Genomic DNA, 17100 nt, shown 5'->3' on the forward strand with positions numbered 1-17100 from the left:
GCCACTCTCTCACTTCGTCCCAGCTGACCCTTCCCCCTCCCCATATCTTCAAGTCCATTCTCAATGTCTGCGCCTTTATTCCTGTCCTGCCCCTAGGTTTTTCATAACCTTTGTTTTCCTTTTTTAGATTCTCTATATATGTGTTAGCATACGGTATTTGTTTTTCTCTTTCTGACTTACTTCATTCTGTATGACAGACTCTAGGTCCATCCACCTCACTACAAATAAATCAATTTTGTTTCCTTTTATGGCTGAGTAATATTCCATTGTATATATGTGCCACATCTTCTTTATCCATTCATCTGTCGATGTACACTTAGGTTGCTTCCATGTCCTGGCTATTGTAAATAGAGCTGCAACGAATATTGTAGTACATAACTCTTTTTGAATTATGGCTTTCTCAGGGCATATGCCCAGTAGTGGGATTGCTGGGTTGTATGGTAGTTCTATTTTTAGTTTTTTAAGAAACCTCCATACTGTTCTCCATAGTGGCTGTATCAATTTACATTCCCACCAACAGTGCAAGAGGGTTCCCTTTTCTCCGCACCCTCTCCAGCATTTGTTGTTTGTAGATTTTCTGATGAAGCCCATTCTAACGTGTGTGAGGTGATACCTCATTGTAGTTTTGACTTGCATTTCTCTAATGATTAGTGATGTTGAGCATCTTATCATGTGTTTGTTGGCAATCTGTATATCTTCCTTGGAGAAATGTCTATTTAGGTCTTCTGCCCATTTTTGGATTGGATTGTTTGTTTTCTGGATATTGAGCTGCATGAGCTGCTTGCATATATTAGAGATTAATCCTTTGTCAGTTGCTTCATTTGCAAATATTTTCTCCCATTCTGAGGGTTCTCTTTTCGTCTTGTTTATGGTTTCCTTTGCTGTGCAAAAGCTTTTAAGTTTCATTAGGTCCCATTTGTTTATTTTTGTTTTTATTTCCATTTCTCTAGAAGGTGGGTCAAAAAGGATCTTTCTCGGATTTATGTCATAGAGTGTTCTGCCTATGTTTTCCTCTAAGAGTTTGTTAGTGTCTGGCCGTACATTTAGGTCTTTAATCCATTTTGATTTTATTTTTGTGTATGGTGTTAGGGAGTGTTCTAATTTCATTCTTTTACATGTAGCTGTGCAGTTTTCCCAGCACCACTTATTGAAGAGGCTGTCTTTTCTCCATTGTATAGTCTTGCCTCCTTTATCAAAAACAAGGTGACCATATGTGCGTGGGTTTATCTCTGGGCTTTCTCTCCTGTTCTATTGATCTATATTTCTGTTTTTGTGCCAGTACCATAGTGTCTTGATTACTGTAGTTTTGTAGTACCGTCTGAAGTCAGGGAGTCTGATTCCTCCAGCTCCGTTTTTCTTTCTCAAGATTGCTTTGGCTATTCGGGATCTTTTGTGTTTCCATACAAATTGTGAATTTTTTTGTTCTAGTTCCGTGAAAAAAGCCATTGGTAGTTTGATAAGGATTGCATTGAATCTGTAGATTGCTTTGTGTAGTATAGTCATTTTCACAATGTTGATTCTTCCAATCCAAGAACATGGTACATCTCTCCATCTGTTTGTACCATCTTTAATTTCTTTCATCAGTGTCTTATAGTTTCTGCATACAGATATTTTGTCTCCTTAGGTAGGTTTATTCCTAGGTATTTTATTCTTTTTGTTGCAATGGTAAACGGGAGTGATTTCTTAATTTCTCTTTCAGATTTTTCATCATTAGTGTATAGGAATTCAAGAGATTTCTGTGCATTAACTTTGTATCCTGCTACTTTACCAAATTCATTGATTAGCTCTAGTAGTTTTCCAGATTCTCTATGTATAGTATCATGTCATCTGCAAACAGTGACAGTTTTACTTCTTCTTTTCTGATTTGGATTCCTTTTATTTCTTTTTCTTCTCTGATTGCTGTGGTTAAAACTTCTAAAACTATGTTGAATAATAGTGGTGAGAGTGGGCAACCTTGTCTTGTTCCTGATCTTAGTGGAAATGGTTTCAGTTTTTCACCATTGAGAACGATGTTGGCTCTGGGTTTGTCATATATGGCCTTTATTATGTTGAGGTAAGTTCTCTCTATGCCTACTTTCTGGAGGGTTTTTACCATAAATGGGTGTTGAATTTTGTCAAAAGCTTTCTCTGCATCTATTGAGATGATCATATGGTTTTTATCCTTCAATTTGTTAATATGGTGTATCACATTGATTGATTTGCATATATTGAAGAATCCTTGCATTCCTGGATAAACCCCACTTGAACATAGTGTATGGTCCTTTTAATGTGCTGTTGGATTCTGTTTGCTAGTATTTTGTTGAGGATTTTTGCATCTATGTCCATCAGTGATATTGACCTGTAGTTTTCTTTCTTTGTGACATCTTTGTCTGGTTTTGGTATCAGGATGATGGTGGCCTTGTAGAATGACTTTGGGGGTGTTCCTCCCTCTGCTATATTTTGGAAGAGTTTGAGAAGGATAGGTATTAACTCTTCTCTAAATATTTGATAGAATTCATCTGTGAAGCCATCTGGTCCTGGACTTTTGTTTGTTGGAAGATTTTTAACCACAGTCTCAATTTCAGTGCTTGTGATTGGTCTGTTTATATTTTCTATTTCTTCCTTGTTCAGTCTCAGAAGGTTGTACTTTTCTAAGAATTTGTCCATTTCTTCCAGGTTGTCCATTTTATTGGCATATAGTTGCCTGTAGTAATCTCACAGGATCCTTTGTATTTCTGCCGTGTCATTTGTTACTTCTCCTTTTTCATTTCTAAATCTATTGATTTGAGTCTTCTCCCTTTTTTTCTTGATGAGTCTGGCTAATGGTTTATCAATTTTTTTTATTTTCTCAAAGAACCAGCTTTTAGTTTTATTGATCTTTGCTATTGTTTTCTTCATTTCTTTTTCATTTATTTCTGATCTGATCTTTATGATTTCTTTCCTTCTGCTAACTTCAGGGTTTTTTTTTTTTTCTTTCTTTAGTTGCTTTAGTGTAAGGTTAGTTTGTTTATTCAAGATGTTTCTTGTTTCTTGCGGTAGGATTGTATTGCTATAAACTTCCCTCTTAGAAATGCTTTTGCTGCATCCCATAGGTTTTGGGTCGTCGTGTTTTCATTGTCATTTGTTTCTAGGTATTTTTTGATTTCCTTTTGTTTTCTTCAGTGATCTCTTGGTTATCAGGTAGTGTACTGTTTAGCCTCCATATGTTTGTATTTTTTACAGACTGTTTTCCTGTAATTGATATCTAGTCTCATAACGTTGTGGTCAGAAAAGGTACTTGATATGATTTCAATATTCTTAAATTTACCAAGGCTTAATTTGTGACCCAAGATATGATCTATTCTGGAGAATGTTCCATGAGTACTTGAGAAGAAAGTGTATTCTGTTGTTTTTGGATTGAATGTGCTATAAGTATCAATTAAGTCCATCTTGTTTAATGTATCATTTAAAGTCTGTGTTTCCTTATTTATTTTCATTTTGGATGACCTGTCCATTGATGAAAATGGGGTGCTAAAGTCCCCTACTATGATTGTGTTACTGTCAATTTCCCCTTTTATGGCTGTTAGCATTTGCCTTATGTATTGAAGTGTTCCTATGTTGGGTGCATAAATATTTACAACTGTTATATCTTCTTCTTGGATTGATCCCTTCATCATCATGTAATGCCCTTCTTTCTCTCTTGTAATAGTCTTTATTCTAAGGTCTATTTTGTCTGATATGAGAATTGGAATATCTTTTACCATCACCTCACTTTCAGTCTGTATGTGACCCTAGGTCTGAAGTGAGTCTCTTGTAGACAGCATATATATGGGTCTAGTTTTTGTATCCATTCAGCCAGTCTATGTCTTTTGGTTGGAGCATTTAATCCATTTACATTAAAGGTAATTATCAATACGTATGTTCCTATTACCATTTTCTTAATTGTTTTGGGTTTGTTATTGTAGGTCTTTTCCTTCTCTTGTGTTTCCTGCTTAGAGAAGGTCCTTTAGCATTCATTGTAAAGCTAGTTTGGTGGTGCTGAATTCTCTTAGGTTTTGCTTGTCTGTAAAGGTTTTAATTTCTCCGTCAAATCTGAATGAGATCCTTGCTGGGTAGAATAATATTGGTTGTAGGTTTTTCCCTTTCATCACTTTAAATATGTCCTGCCAGTCCCTTCTGGCTTGCAGAGTTTCTGCTGAAAGATCAGCTGTTAACCTTAGGGGGATTCCCTTGTATATTATTTGTTTTTTTTTTTCCTTGTTGCTTTTAATATTTTTTCTTTGTATTTGATTTTTGATAGTTTGATTAATATGTGTCTTGGCATGTTTCTCCTTGGATTTATCTTTTATGAGATTCTCTGTGCTTCCTGGACTTGATTTACTCTTTCCTTTCCCATAATAGGGAAGTTTTCACCTATAATCACTTCAAATATTTTCTAAAAGTCCCTTTCTTTTTCTCATCTTCTTCTGGGATCCCTATAGTTTGAATGTTGGTGCATTTAATGTTGTCCCAGAGGTCTCTGAGACTGTCCTCCATTCTTTTCATTCTTTTTCCTTTATTCTGCTCTGCAGTAGTTATTTCCACTATTTTATCTTCCAGGTCACTTTTCCGTTCTTCTGCCTCAGTTATTCTGCTACTGATTCCTTCTAGAGAATTTTAAATTTCATTTATTGTGTTGTTCATCATTGTTTGTTTGCTCTTTAGTTCTTCTATGTCCTTGTTAAACGTTTCTTGTATTTTCTCCATTGTATTTTGAAGATTTTAGATCATCTTTACTATTCATTACTCTGAATTCTTTTTCAGGTAGACTGCCTATTTCCTCTTCATTTGTTTGGTCTGGTGGGTTTTTATGTTGCTCCTTCATCTGCTGAGTGTTTCTCTGTCTTCTCATTTTGCTTAACTTACTGTGTTTGGGGTCTCCTTTTTGCAGGCTGCTGGTTTGTAGTTCTCATTGTTTTTGGTGTGTGCTCCCAGTGGCTAAGGTTGTTTCAGTGGGTTGTGTAGGCTTCCTGGTGGAGGGGACTAGTGCCTGTGTTCTGGTGGGTGAGGCTGGATCTTATCTTTCTGGTGGGCAGGACCGCATCCGGTGGTGTGTTTTGGGGTGTCTGTGACCTTATTATGATTTTAGGCAGCCTCTCTGCTAATGGGTGAGGTTGTGTTCCTGTCTTGCTAGTTATTTGGCATAGGGTGTCCAGCACCGTAGCTTGCTGGTCGTTGAGTGGAGCTGGGTCTTAGCGTTGAGATGGAGATCTCTGGGATAGCTTTCACTGCTTGATATTACATGGAGCTGGGAGTTCTCTGGTGGAGCAATGTCCTGAACTTGGCTCTCCCACCTCAGAGGCACAGGCCTGACACCTGGCTGGAGCACCAAGACCCTGTCAGCCACATGGCTGCCCCACCTTCTAATTGGAATTACCAGTACCCAGGACTTCACTTTCTAGGTAACAAGAGACCTCCAAACTCCAGAACTCCACACTCCAGAGACCCTCCTTTCGACATGACAAGGCTCTTTTCACATTGAGAGAGAGACGGGGAGAGAGAGAGGGAGAGAAGGAGAGAAGCAGAAGGTGCTTGGTGGACCTACATGGCAAGAGGCTGGGACAGAGACTCTTTTTAACATTTGCTTGGGTAGGCCCAGATAGGGTTCAGGGAATCAGGTTCTGAAGAGGGAAGTAAGCATAGGGGCATTAAATGCCAGTCTGAGACTGAAACTCTGATGAGATTTGAGTGAGTCCTAGGACTTGCCAGGGACTGAAGACACCAGGGCACATTAACAAACCTGCAGGACACTTTGCCTGTTTATATCCCAGAGTTGGTGCCAGGAGGGCACACATGATCTTCAGGATCCCTGCTGGGCTCCCTGCTCTGTCATGCCAACCTTTTTAACAGATCACATTGGCCTCCGGGCACATTTCTGTTCCTTTGGCCCCAGGTCACTCGCCCTGGCTTCATCTTGCTGGTCTCTCCCTTCCCTGGTCCACCCTTGCCCCACTTTCTCCTTCCTGGGATCCAGCTCTCTTTGCTCATGAAAGTAAAAAACTGCTTGCCAGAGGACACCTCTCCACGTCTTTCTCTTCTCAGGAGAAATGCATTTGTTTTTAAAGGAGCCTTCTTGGAAAAGTACTCCCACTCACCTTGGCCTATGCTGTCCCTTTCATTGCAGGAGCCCTCAAATCCCGCCTCCTCCAAGAAGGCTTTCTTGATTGCTCTGGTCCACCCAGATCCTGGGCTTCTGTGACCTTCTGGGAAGTTGGGTTGATGGGGGGTGTGGACCCCAACTTCTTTCTATGTTAGGGCTTTCCTTCCTCCACCTTTTATCCACCCATCTTCCTGTATTCCTTCTCCCCCTCCTGCTATCCCTGTCATCATACACACACATGGGGTGTACAGTGTCCTCATGATCACTCCCTACTCCCCTAACCAAAACCTTCTAGGGAACTGATATGACCTTCCCACAGGTTTTTCAGATCTTAAGTTGGTGGGATGGAGCTCTCATGGTGGAATTTCAAGCCTCAGTAGGGGCAGGGTTGGCTGAGGGGTTGAGTTTATGTGGGAGCTTCTGAAATTTACCCGAGGGTGGTTGGTCCCAAGTTTGTGACATACACTGAATTGACTACTTTTTTGTCACTTCGACATCTTGTCTCTCTTATCTCCTAGTAGACAGGGAGCCTCTTCCCTGTTTGGAAGGACTTCACAGGACTATCTAAATGGGATGTTGTTGAGTGTGGAGTGAGATGGAGGAAGGGAGTGGATGTGGGTAATAGAGAGGTTGCTGCTCCTGTCTGCGACTCGCACCGGCCTCTGGGTGCCTCTTCTTCTTAGGGGATGGAAGTTCCTCCTGGCCTCCCCTGCTCAAGGCTCCAGTGCTCCTGGGCTGCAGGCCCCACCCCGCCCCCACACGCTTAGGGTGCAGCTGCCATGTGAGCTCAGCACTGGGCATCCAGCTGGGAAGCGAGGGAAGACAGTATTGACCACTGTGGCCTGACACAGGACACAGACTCCATGGCGCCCCTGGGGATGTGTCCTTGTCCCCCTGGGGGTCATGGGGATTCTGAACCCCACTTATCCCACCCCAGTTCCCTTTTGAAGGGCCTGACAAAGGCGAGGTCCTCCTCCCCTCTGCCTCGCTATGCCAAATGTGAATTATATGTCATTTATAGCATTTTCTTTCAGTGAAAAACACATAGTTTGACCAATTAAAGCCTCTTTTGGACTAAGCCCCTGACAGAATGGGAAATGCAACTGAAAAGTGTGTCCTGTTCCTATGGTTTCTCGTCTCTCTCTCTTCTGCATTTTCCCCCCTACCTTCTTGGTCATGGTTCAGATTTAGAGGGAAGCAGCAATGTGAACAAACCTTGTCCATTCTGGTCTCCTGGTGGCTGTAGGGATCCAGCTCCCAGCTGTGCAATCAGGGCTCCAGAGCCAAGGCCAGGCCCGGGAGACAGAAATGTACTCAGAGAAGTCTGGGTGGGTCCCCAAGTCTGGGAAAGGAAAGAGGGAAAGGGGCTTCCTGGAGCCAAGGGGTTGGGGAGGGCCAAGGGCTATAAGGTAGCCCCTCAGTAGGTGTAGGAGGAAGGGGCCTGCTAGGGGGAGCAGGGAAAGCAGGATGGAGAGGACAGTGTGGTCTGGGGTACCCCTCACTTGTGGAGCCTAGTGGAGTGAGGGACTGTAAGCATAAGCTAAGGAGCACTGAGAGAGCTCAATAGTGCCAGTGACCCTGGAGACAGTGTCTCTGTGGGTCCTGGAGGTGTGGAGGCAAAAGAGGAAACGTATGGCAGATGTGATGTGGTGAAGGTAGCCAATGGGTCAGTTTGTAAGACCCTCTGGTGTGTCTCAGAATCACTGAGCAAGCAAGGTGCGAGGGGGTGTCCTTCATGAGCAGTTGGGGCCAAGCAAGAGCAGCATATGCACCTTCTTGTCAAAGGGACCCCACTTGTACCCATAGGCTAGAAGAAAACTGGGGAAACGGAGTCACAGGAGAGTGGAAGGACAGAATGAAAGTAAATTTGTTGGGCAACTATATATCTGGCATGGTATAAGGTACTTCACACACACCTCATTTTATTTCAGCAAGAACTCACTCATCTGTTCATTCATGTATTTATTTGGTCATTCAACAAATATTTACTGAGAGCCTTCCATATATTAAGTACTTTTCTAGGCAGCAGGAATATAAGTCAAATGAAACATGGCCCATCCTTTTGAGAGCTCACTCTGAGAGTCCCAAGGTGAAGACACTAATGGGAGAGGCCCCTATGTCAGACTGGGTAGTCATGGATGGCTTCTTGAAGGAGGTAATCTTTGAGCTAAGTTTGAAGAATTTAATTAAAAGGAAAATTAAAGTGTGGTAGTGGGAAATGGTCACTGTGTTCCATGCAGAGGAAGGAACTTGTGTGCAGGCACAGAGGTTTGAAGCAGTGACACTTTTGAGGAAGCATAAATGGTTCCATGTAACTGAGGTCAAAGTTTTGAGATAGGTTCAGAGGCAGGGGTGGGAGGGCCTTTTGGAGGCCAGCGGCTGTAATAAGGTCTGAACACAACAATGAGCCTTTACAATCCTTGTTTATTAATTATTATTACTTATTTGGTGAGTGACATGACAAGATTACCATTTTACATATTCCATTCTGACATTAGCATCAGAGGGAGTAGGTTGGACTTACGGAGACCTGTTGAGAACTGTGGGTATGGATTTGGGGGAGAAGTGACAAGGCCTGGATTAGGACAGTGGGTTTGGAGATGGAGAGAAGTGAATGGTTCTGGGGTTAGTTGGGGAGTTGTATTAATGGAATATGATTGAATGTGGAGGGTGAGTTCATGGCAACAGCTTTTAGCTTGTGCAATTGGTTTGTGACCCCTGCTATCGGACCTTGCTATCAGTATGAGGAATTTATCAGAGAAAGACGCAGAAGTGGTTCCTCTTCCCATGGGAATTTCAGTCTTGGAGGGAAGAGAGTGAATAAGAAATGATGAGAGTGGTGTATGCTACCAAGGGGCAAGGAAATGGCCACTAATGGGGTTTTGGGCATCTGGCTACACTTTTGGAAGGTTCTGACTAGTGAAGGATCTCTAGGAAGACCAAGGAAACCAGATGGGAGAGGGGTGAGGTTTGAGACAGAGGGTAGAAAGCAAGACTTAGAGCGATTCTTCCTTTCACAGATGGCAGAGCCACTGAATAGACATCGCTGGCTGAAGGCTGGCATACTTTACAGAGAACACAGGTGGAGGAGCAGGACTGCAGGTTTGGACACACTGAATTTTGGGCGTCCATAGGACTTCCACATGGTGATGTCCAGAGAGTGGTCAGATGGGTAAGTGTGGATTCATCAGAGGGCTCACGACTGAATATTCAGATTTGGGTCCATTATGTAGTAGTTGAGGCCATGGGACAGGGTCATCTAATGAAAAGAATGAAGGGAAAAGAATGAGTAATGGAAATCATTGACTTTCCTTCTTATCTCGCTTTTTCTTGCTCTTTCTCTCTCTTTTTGATAAAGCAGTACAATTTAATTCTAATTAACAAACTTTTTTGGAAGATAAAATATGCGTGTGGTAAATATTCAAGCAATACAAAAGGGTATGCAGTGAATGGCAAGTCCCCCTCACTCCTGATCTCTAGCAACCCAGGCCCCATTTCCAGAGGCATACCAGTTTCCTCTGTATTCTGGAAAAGTTCTAAGCCTGTAAAGCAATTTTATATAAATGTTAGCACGCTGTGTTTACCTTTCTATATCATTCTTTTAAAAATTATCTAAATATCTTGGAAATCATTCCTTATTAGTACTAAAAATCTACCTCATTCTTTTATACAATTTTATAATATTCCATCATATGCATATACCATAATTTAATTAACCAGTTCCTTACAAGTGGGAATTCAGTAGTTTCCAGGCTTTTGCTATATAAACAATGCTGAAAAAAATCCTTGTTTATACAAACATAATTTAGGGATTAAATTTGGCTGAATGTAAGAGAAAACTCAAACTATAGAGATTTAAACAATATAAAAATTTATTTTTCTCATGTCATGAAAAATCTGGGTAGGCAAATGCTGGCATTGGTTTAGTGTCTCAATAATATCACAGCAAAGTCTCCATGTCCTTCTCCATGTTACAAGATGGCTGCTCCAAATCCAGCCATCACATACACATTCCAGACAGGAGGCAGGCAGGAAGGAAGACAACAGAGGGGAGAAGGGTACATTGTCAGCTGAATCTGTTTTTCTTTTAAGGGGATTTCCTGGAAGCCTTCCAAAATTTTTTTGCTTATATCTCATGGGCCAGATCTGTGTCAAGCAACCATCCCTATCTTAAGGGACCTGGGAAATGTCCTTTAGTTTGGATTGTTGCTCTATCAACAAAGTTAGGTTCTGTTGTAAAGAAGGAGAGAATGGACATTGGGAATGTGTCTAGTAGATTTTTTCTCTAGTACCAATTCTTATAAATGGAATTGCTGGGTTAAATCCTCTTATACATTTAAAATTTTGATTGTGCCAAATTGCCCTCCAAAGGGGCTTAACAATTACACTTCTACAATGCACAAAATTGCCTTTTTCCCTACATCATTGCCCACTGACTGTTGCCAAACTCTTCATGTTTTGCTAACCTGATGGGTGAAAAATGATCTCATTTTAATTTGCATTTCCTTTATTGTGAGTGAGGTTGAGCATCTTTTTATGTGCTTAAAAACACTGGCATTTGTTGAAGAAAATCCCATGAGAAAGAATGAGAAGCAGTGGCTGGGGAAGGAGCAGAAAACCAGGAGAGGCTAGGGTTGAAGAAGAAGAGGGAAAAACTTTAAGGAGGTTGAGGAGGGTGTAAGAGATACTGTCAGATGTTGCAAAGAGGCAAGATAAGGACAGAGGAATGCCCACTTGGTTTGGGATCCCAGAAAGAGTAGGTTTGGCTGGAGTGGAAACCTGGTGAGCCTCCTCTCCTGTGAAGAATTACTTTTTCTGTTATTTAAATGAGGAAATGAATTCGAAGGGGGTAAATAACTTTCCCAAGGTCACAGACCTTGTAAGGGGGGAGCTGGGATTTGAATCCGGGTGTGTTGGAACCCTAGAGTGAATTTCACAGAGGCTGTGGTGGAGGGAGAACTTTTGTTGCCTTGCAGACCGGGAAGGGGCCTTTGAGATTATGGATCCATCTGCCTCATTTAACAAATGAGGGAACTGAAAACTGTTAAGGTGAAGAGACTTGCTAGAAAGTGTAAGAGGTTTGCAAGAACTGAGATCCTGCTCTGATTCATGGCATTTTGTGAGGTCACTCCTTTCTCCAGCAGGGGGTGCTAATCAGTAGCTTGGGCTAGGTAGAACTCACCTGTCAGTCAGCATCTTGGACAAAGCAACTTACCTGGGTCCTGAGGGGAGTCCCCAGCCCCATGACGAAAGAGACATGGGTCCAACTTATGTCCTCAAAAAAGGTCAGGCTATTGGCAATTTCTGAGTCCTGTTGGTAGCCCTTTGAGAGTAGCCTGAGAGCTTAAAGCAGACCCTGTGCCCTTCTGAGAACTGCTGTTCCATCTTCTCATGACAGTTCCTCTAAATTTCCCCCACCTGGGGGTCACTAACATATGGATTATTATCTATCCTAGGCTCTCAGTGAAGACAACAAGATGGCCATACCTCTAGCCTGTTTGAAGGTTTATTTACCCATTTATTTTAAACATGTTTACAATTCAGCTTAAAATAACTGATTGTTGTTCTAATAAAATATGGATTGTCACCCAGATAATCCCTGTTGAGGAGTTTGTTTAGGGTGGCAATGTGCCCAGCTTCTGAAGACAAATCGTGGTTGGTTAAGCCAATCATGTTAATATGTCCCTTTTTTAAAGATACTTTCCCAGAAATCCTTGCAACTGGATGGTGGAGGGGGGCCATGTGACATAGTTCTGGCCAATGACTGTAAGAGTCAGAGATGAGCATACTCTGGCATTGAATGTTTTACCTTCTTCTTGTCTTTAATGTGGATAAGGTGCCTAGAGCAGAGGCAGCCATCTTGTAACAGGTAGTGACAATAAGACATCAAACAACCTGGGGATGGAGCAGCTTCTGCTATTTATATAGGTCCTTGATGACTTTGTTACCAAGCCTAGACTTTGTTATATGAAATAATGAAATGTTTTTATTGTTTAAGCCACCGTTACTCAGATTTCTGAGTATTGGTAACTAAAAACATTCCTGTAATACTCTCAGGTTCTTTAAATTGATACTAAGGCTCACTCATCATTCAGTGAATTACATTCACCACTTAATATATCTTGGAGATTTATTTATATCATTACACCCAGTTCTGCCTAATTCTCTTCTTTTACAGGTATAATATTGCATTACAATAGATATACTACAATTTACTGCCCTTTATCCCTATTGGTTGAAATTTAGATTGCTTTCAGTCTGTTTTTTTGCTGCTATAAAGCAGAGCTGTGATGAACATCTTGAACACATGTATTGGCCACTTTTGTCAGTATATCCGGAAGTTAATTTGCTAACCGTGGAATTGCTGGCTCAAATGCTATACTAGTTGTAACATTTGGTGGTGTTGCCAAATTGTCAGTTTACACACCCATTAATAGTGCACATATATGCCTGTGTCCCCAAAATCTCATCAAATGGCCCCTGTTAAATGTTTGTACTCCTCACGATACAATTAGTTTTAGAAAGGTATCTTAATGTTTTAATTTGCATTTACTTATTTATGATTAAGGCAGAGCACTTTTTCTTATATATATTGGACATCTGCATTTCTTCTTTTGTAGCCTCCTGTTTTCACCCTTTCCTCCATTTTTTCCTATGGGGTTGTTAGGACATTTCTGGTTGGTACAACTTTTTTGTTTTGGTGAATTCAGAAAAATCAGCTCTTTGACAAATCTGTTGCAAATTTTACCCCCAGTTTGCTGTTGATCTTTTGACTTTCGTGGTATTTTTCCTCCCTCAAGAAATTTTAATTTTTATGTAGTTGTATGTATCAATCATTTCCTTCATGGTATCTGGGTTTTTATCTTGTTTAGAAAGGACTTTGCACTCCAGGATTATAAATACATTTACGATTTTTTCCTTCTAATAATTTTATAGTTTCTTTTTTACACTTAAAATTTGCTATTAGTCTAAAGAATAAGATAAAGATTTGCTTTTTTTTTTTTTTTTCCAATTAGGCCCCTGTGCTGCTGATTCTGAGGAGCCAGACTTGTATTTGGGTACCTGGATAAGTCATGGTTATCTTCCTATTCCCTTCAGATCAAGACAGTTTTTAGAAATTTAAAGACATTAGGAAAGACAAGGTTGTAACCCAGGGGAGTGACTTCCTGTGGGAATTTCCAGCACTAGGGCAGGCAGGGTGGGGGAAGAAGTTGGGGAGTGATGGGTCCATCCTGAATCCATAACCTTCGGGGTGATAACCCTGTTTTGAGGGGTATGCCTGAGAAGCCTCCTAGAGGGGTTCAAATATGAGGAACTCTGAAGATTTCCTTCTCAAAAAAAGGCTGGCCAGAACTGTTAGTGAGGAAACATCAGGCAGTCTTGCAGGGGCTCTTCTAAGCTCTCTGATAGATACAAACATAGTTTTCATTCCCCAGGTGGCCAGAACCGACTCTTTTTACTATATCTTGGTCTTTGCTTCCTTTCCTTTCATATCCCGCCTCCCTCAGTCAGTTACTAACTGGTCTTAGGCTTCCGCCTGTTCCTCATGCTCTGCCAGTCCAACTTGAGAGCCTTCCCACTAAAAATCCCAAGAAAGGGATTTTCTGAGCAGGAGGGCATGTGGGGGCAGAAGATCAGAGTTCTTGGCACAAAGGAAATTGGAGTCATCCACAGATTTTTATGGCAAATACTCTCTACAATTCCCAGGAGCATAGGTTTTGCAGATGGATTTGCTTGGAAACCATCTTTAAGATTCTTTGAGAGGCTAAAACACAAGGGAGTGATAATACTAGTATTGACAAAGGTTCAGAGCGACTAGGCCTCTTATACATTGCTCTTGGGAGTGTACAACTCCCTCGTGCATTGGGAAATCATACATTGGAAAACTAGTAGTGTCCACTAAAGCTATACATACACATACCTTAGGACACAGCAATTCCACTCCTAGGTACATACACACTGGAAATGAGTACATATGTTCACTAAAAGACATGTGCTAGAGATATTGATAGCAGTCATGTTTGTAATAGTCCCAAACTGAAAATAATTCAGATGTCAATTGATAAAAGAATGAATACATAAATTGTGGTGGAATCACACAGTGGAATAAAATTTGACAAAAAAAAAAAAAAAAAAAAAAGAACAAACCAGTATTATGGTCTGAATTGTGTACCCTTCCCCAAATCCATATGTTGATATCCTAACCCCCGGTACTTCATGTGAATGTATTTGGAGATAAAGTCTTTAAAGAGGCAATTAAGTTGAAATGAGGTCATTTGGGTGATCCCTAATCCAATATAACTGGTGTTCTTATAAGAAGAGGAAATCAGGGCACTGACAACCACAGAGGGAAGACCATGTGAAGAAAGGGAGAAGACAGTCATCCACAAGTCAAGGAGAGAGGCCTCAGAAGAAACCAACCCTGCTGACATTTCAATCTAAGACTTCCAGCCTTCAGAACTGTGAGAAAATAAATTTCTATTCTTTTTTATTTTATTTTATTTATTTATATTTGGCTGCATTGGGTCTTTGTTGCTGTGTGCAGGCTTTCTCTAGTTGCGGTGAGCGGGGGTTACTCTTCACTGCGGTGCGCGGGCTTCTCATTGCAGTGGCTTCTCTTGTTGCAGAGCATGGGCTCTGGGCGCATGGGCTTCAGTAGTTGAGGTGCATGGACTTCAGTAGTTGTGACGCATGGGCTTTGTTGCTCCGCGGCATGTGGGATCTTCCCGGACCGCAGCTTGAACCCATGTCCCCTGCTTTGGCAAGTGGATTCTTAATCACTGTTCCACCAGGGAAGCCCTAAATTTCTATTCTTTAAACCACCCAGTCTGTGATACTTTGGCAGCCCTAGTGAACTAATACAATACGTCACCACGTGAATGAACCTCATAGACATTATGTTGAGTGAATGAAACAAGATGATGTAAAGCATACATACTGTATGATTCCATTTATATGGAATTTAAGAACAGGCAAAACTAATTGGTTAGGTTTCAGGGGTGAGTATTGACTGGGAAGGGCACAAGGAGCCTTCTGATGTACTGGAAATGTTCTACATATTGAACCGGGCAGTAGTTACATGGTTATATACCTATGTAAAAATTCATCATGCTGTATACATAAGATTCTTAAGATTTGTGCACTTTATTATTTGTATGCTGTATCTACTAAAAGCGAAAAAAAAATTCTTGAGAAGAGACATAAGCATTTTGGAATCTGTATCACCTTTCCATATGCCTTTCCCAACAAAGTGATGAGGATGCAGGCCAAGTAGCACTATCCAAGTCAGCTCCTTCTGAAACGGAGACAAAAATAACCATGCTTCAAGTTTGTTCTTTCCTTTTTTTTCCAAATGGGAAGGCACAGGCTTTTTGCACATTCCCAGCCAGAGGGGATCTTTCCCAAACTTTCCATAGAGATTCTCCTTTGAGCAGACACCAAACATGGACGTTTTCCACCAGGGAAAAACATGCTGGGGAGTTACAAGCCTCTGAAAACAGAGGGTAGGGAAGGAAATAATGGCAGATCCTCCCTCCCTCACTTGGCCTCTCCCCAGTCCTCCTGGAGCCATACTAGATTGGCTGTATATTGTCACCACGAGGGCACTAATCAGACACTGTGAGAATGCTTCCAGAAAACAGAGGCAGGAGAGTGGACTGGGTCAGATAGCAGACAGGATCCAGTCCACTATGAGCACTGGGCCTTTCCCACCTGGTGGGAGGAAAGGTTTTGATTCTTCATCCCCCACACAAATGGAAGGAAGTCACAGATATTAAAAAATAGAGTTTAAAGCAATATATAAGATGTGAACAGTGGATGGAGCATCCCAATTCTGTGTGGGTCTGTCCATCCATCAGATAGATGTGGAGAGGAAGGAGCCTGGTTTCCTGGCTGTACCATTTCTCCCCTCTCTCCTGGCTCCTCATTCCTACTGTCATCTCCTCTTTGTCCAGCCTTTTCATTTTCCTCCTCACCATCTGAAATCCTTGGGAACAAATTTTTAGGGCAGGCACTGTGGCAACTTTGCCAGGAAGGTGTTATTTTTCAGGTGAGGACACCAACTTTAGGGGAGTGAAGTGACTAGTTTGAGATCATGCACCTAATAGATGTCAGAGCCAGGGTTTGCATTCAAGCTGGTGGGACCCAGCATATGGGCTCTGGCCACAGGGCTCAGTTGCCTTAGGTTTCCTTTTCTTGAGAAGGACATTGCTGGACTGTTATATTCTATACTGTCTCTCAATATAAGTAAATTTTAATGAAATTTTTTTTTAAATGGCAATTAATACAAAATCCATGATGAGTAAAATATAAGCATTCTGAATAAAGACAGGATGAGTATTACTGATTTTTCATTTTGCTTCAGGCTCTAATGTGGCAGGCACTGTGTTGACTTATTCCTCAGGTCCTCATTTCCATGCCCTGCCCCCAGTATACGATGGTGTTTCCAAAACCCAGTCTTGGGCCTGTTGCTCTCCTTTGCCTACTCTCTTGTCCTTGGAACCTTCAAATGGTTAATATTGTATGCCCTCACTTTTCATCTCAACGTAAGTGACTCCAAATTCTACATGCCCAGCTCTGGGCATACTACTTCTCTTGGGTGGTTTTTTTTTTTTTTTAAACAACAGAAATTTATTTTCTCAAAGTTTTGGAGGCTGAAAGTAAGAAATCAAGGTGTCAGCAGGGCCTCACTTTTTCCCAGGGCTGTAGGGGGAGAATCCTTTTGTCTCTTTAAGCTTCTAGTGGGTTCAGGAATTTTGGGTCTTGTAGTTCCACTGACCTGTTGGAAATTAACCTGCTGACCTAAGTCAACTTGTCCTCAACTAAACTCCCCCATCCTGTCCTCAGGTCTCTTTTTGACTGTCCTGTCTGTCAGTGTCAGCAGCAGCCTCTGATCACCTGGCTCCTCACTAATCTCCATTTTCTACATCCAGTCTGCTATCAATCCTTGTTGGTGGTTATTCTCAAATGCCTCCTACAGCTGCCCTTTCTCACCTGATAGTCCA

At 41.5% G+C, this 17100-nt stretch overlaps 1 protein-coding gene across 2 annotated transcripts in view; it reads left to right on the plus strand.

Moving 5' to 3' along the window:
• The window catches only part of SMOX (spermine oxidase), a 172177-nt gene that overhangs the window by 122905 nt on the left and 32172 nt on the right, over positions 1–17100 (plus strand). Inside the window, exons 8-9 of one of the 2 annotated variants that reach the window (XR_011076876.1) lie at positions 9118–9269; positions 13114–13292. The exons of the other annotated variant lie outside the window; for it this stretch is intronic. The gene's annotated coding sequence lies outside the window, so the exon portion shown is untranslated. Of the gene's footprint in view, positions 1–9117; positions 9270–13113; positions 13293–17100 lie in introns of those variants that run through there. 2 annotated transcript variants of the gene reach the window in all.

The sequence above is a fragment of the Eschrichtius robustus genome, chromosome 16 (assembly GCF_028021215.1).
Source record: "Eschrichtius robustus isolate mEscRob2 chromosome 16, mEscRob2.pri, whole genome shotgun sequence".
Taxonomy (NCBI): Eukaryota; Metazoa; Chordata; class Mammalia; order Artiodactyla; family Eschrichtiidae; genus Eschrichtius; species Eschrichtius robustus.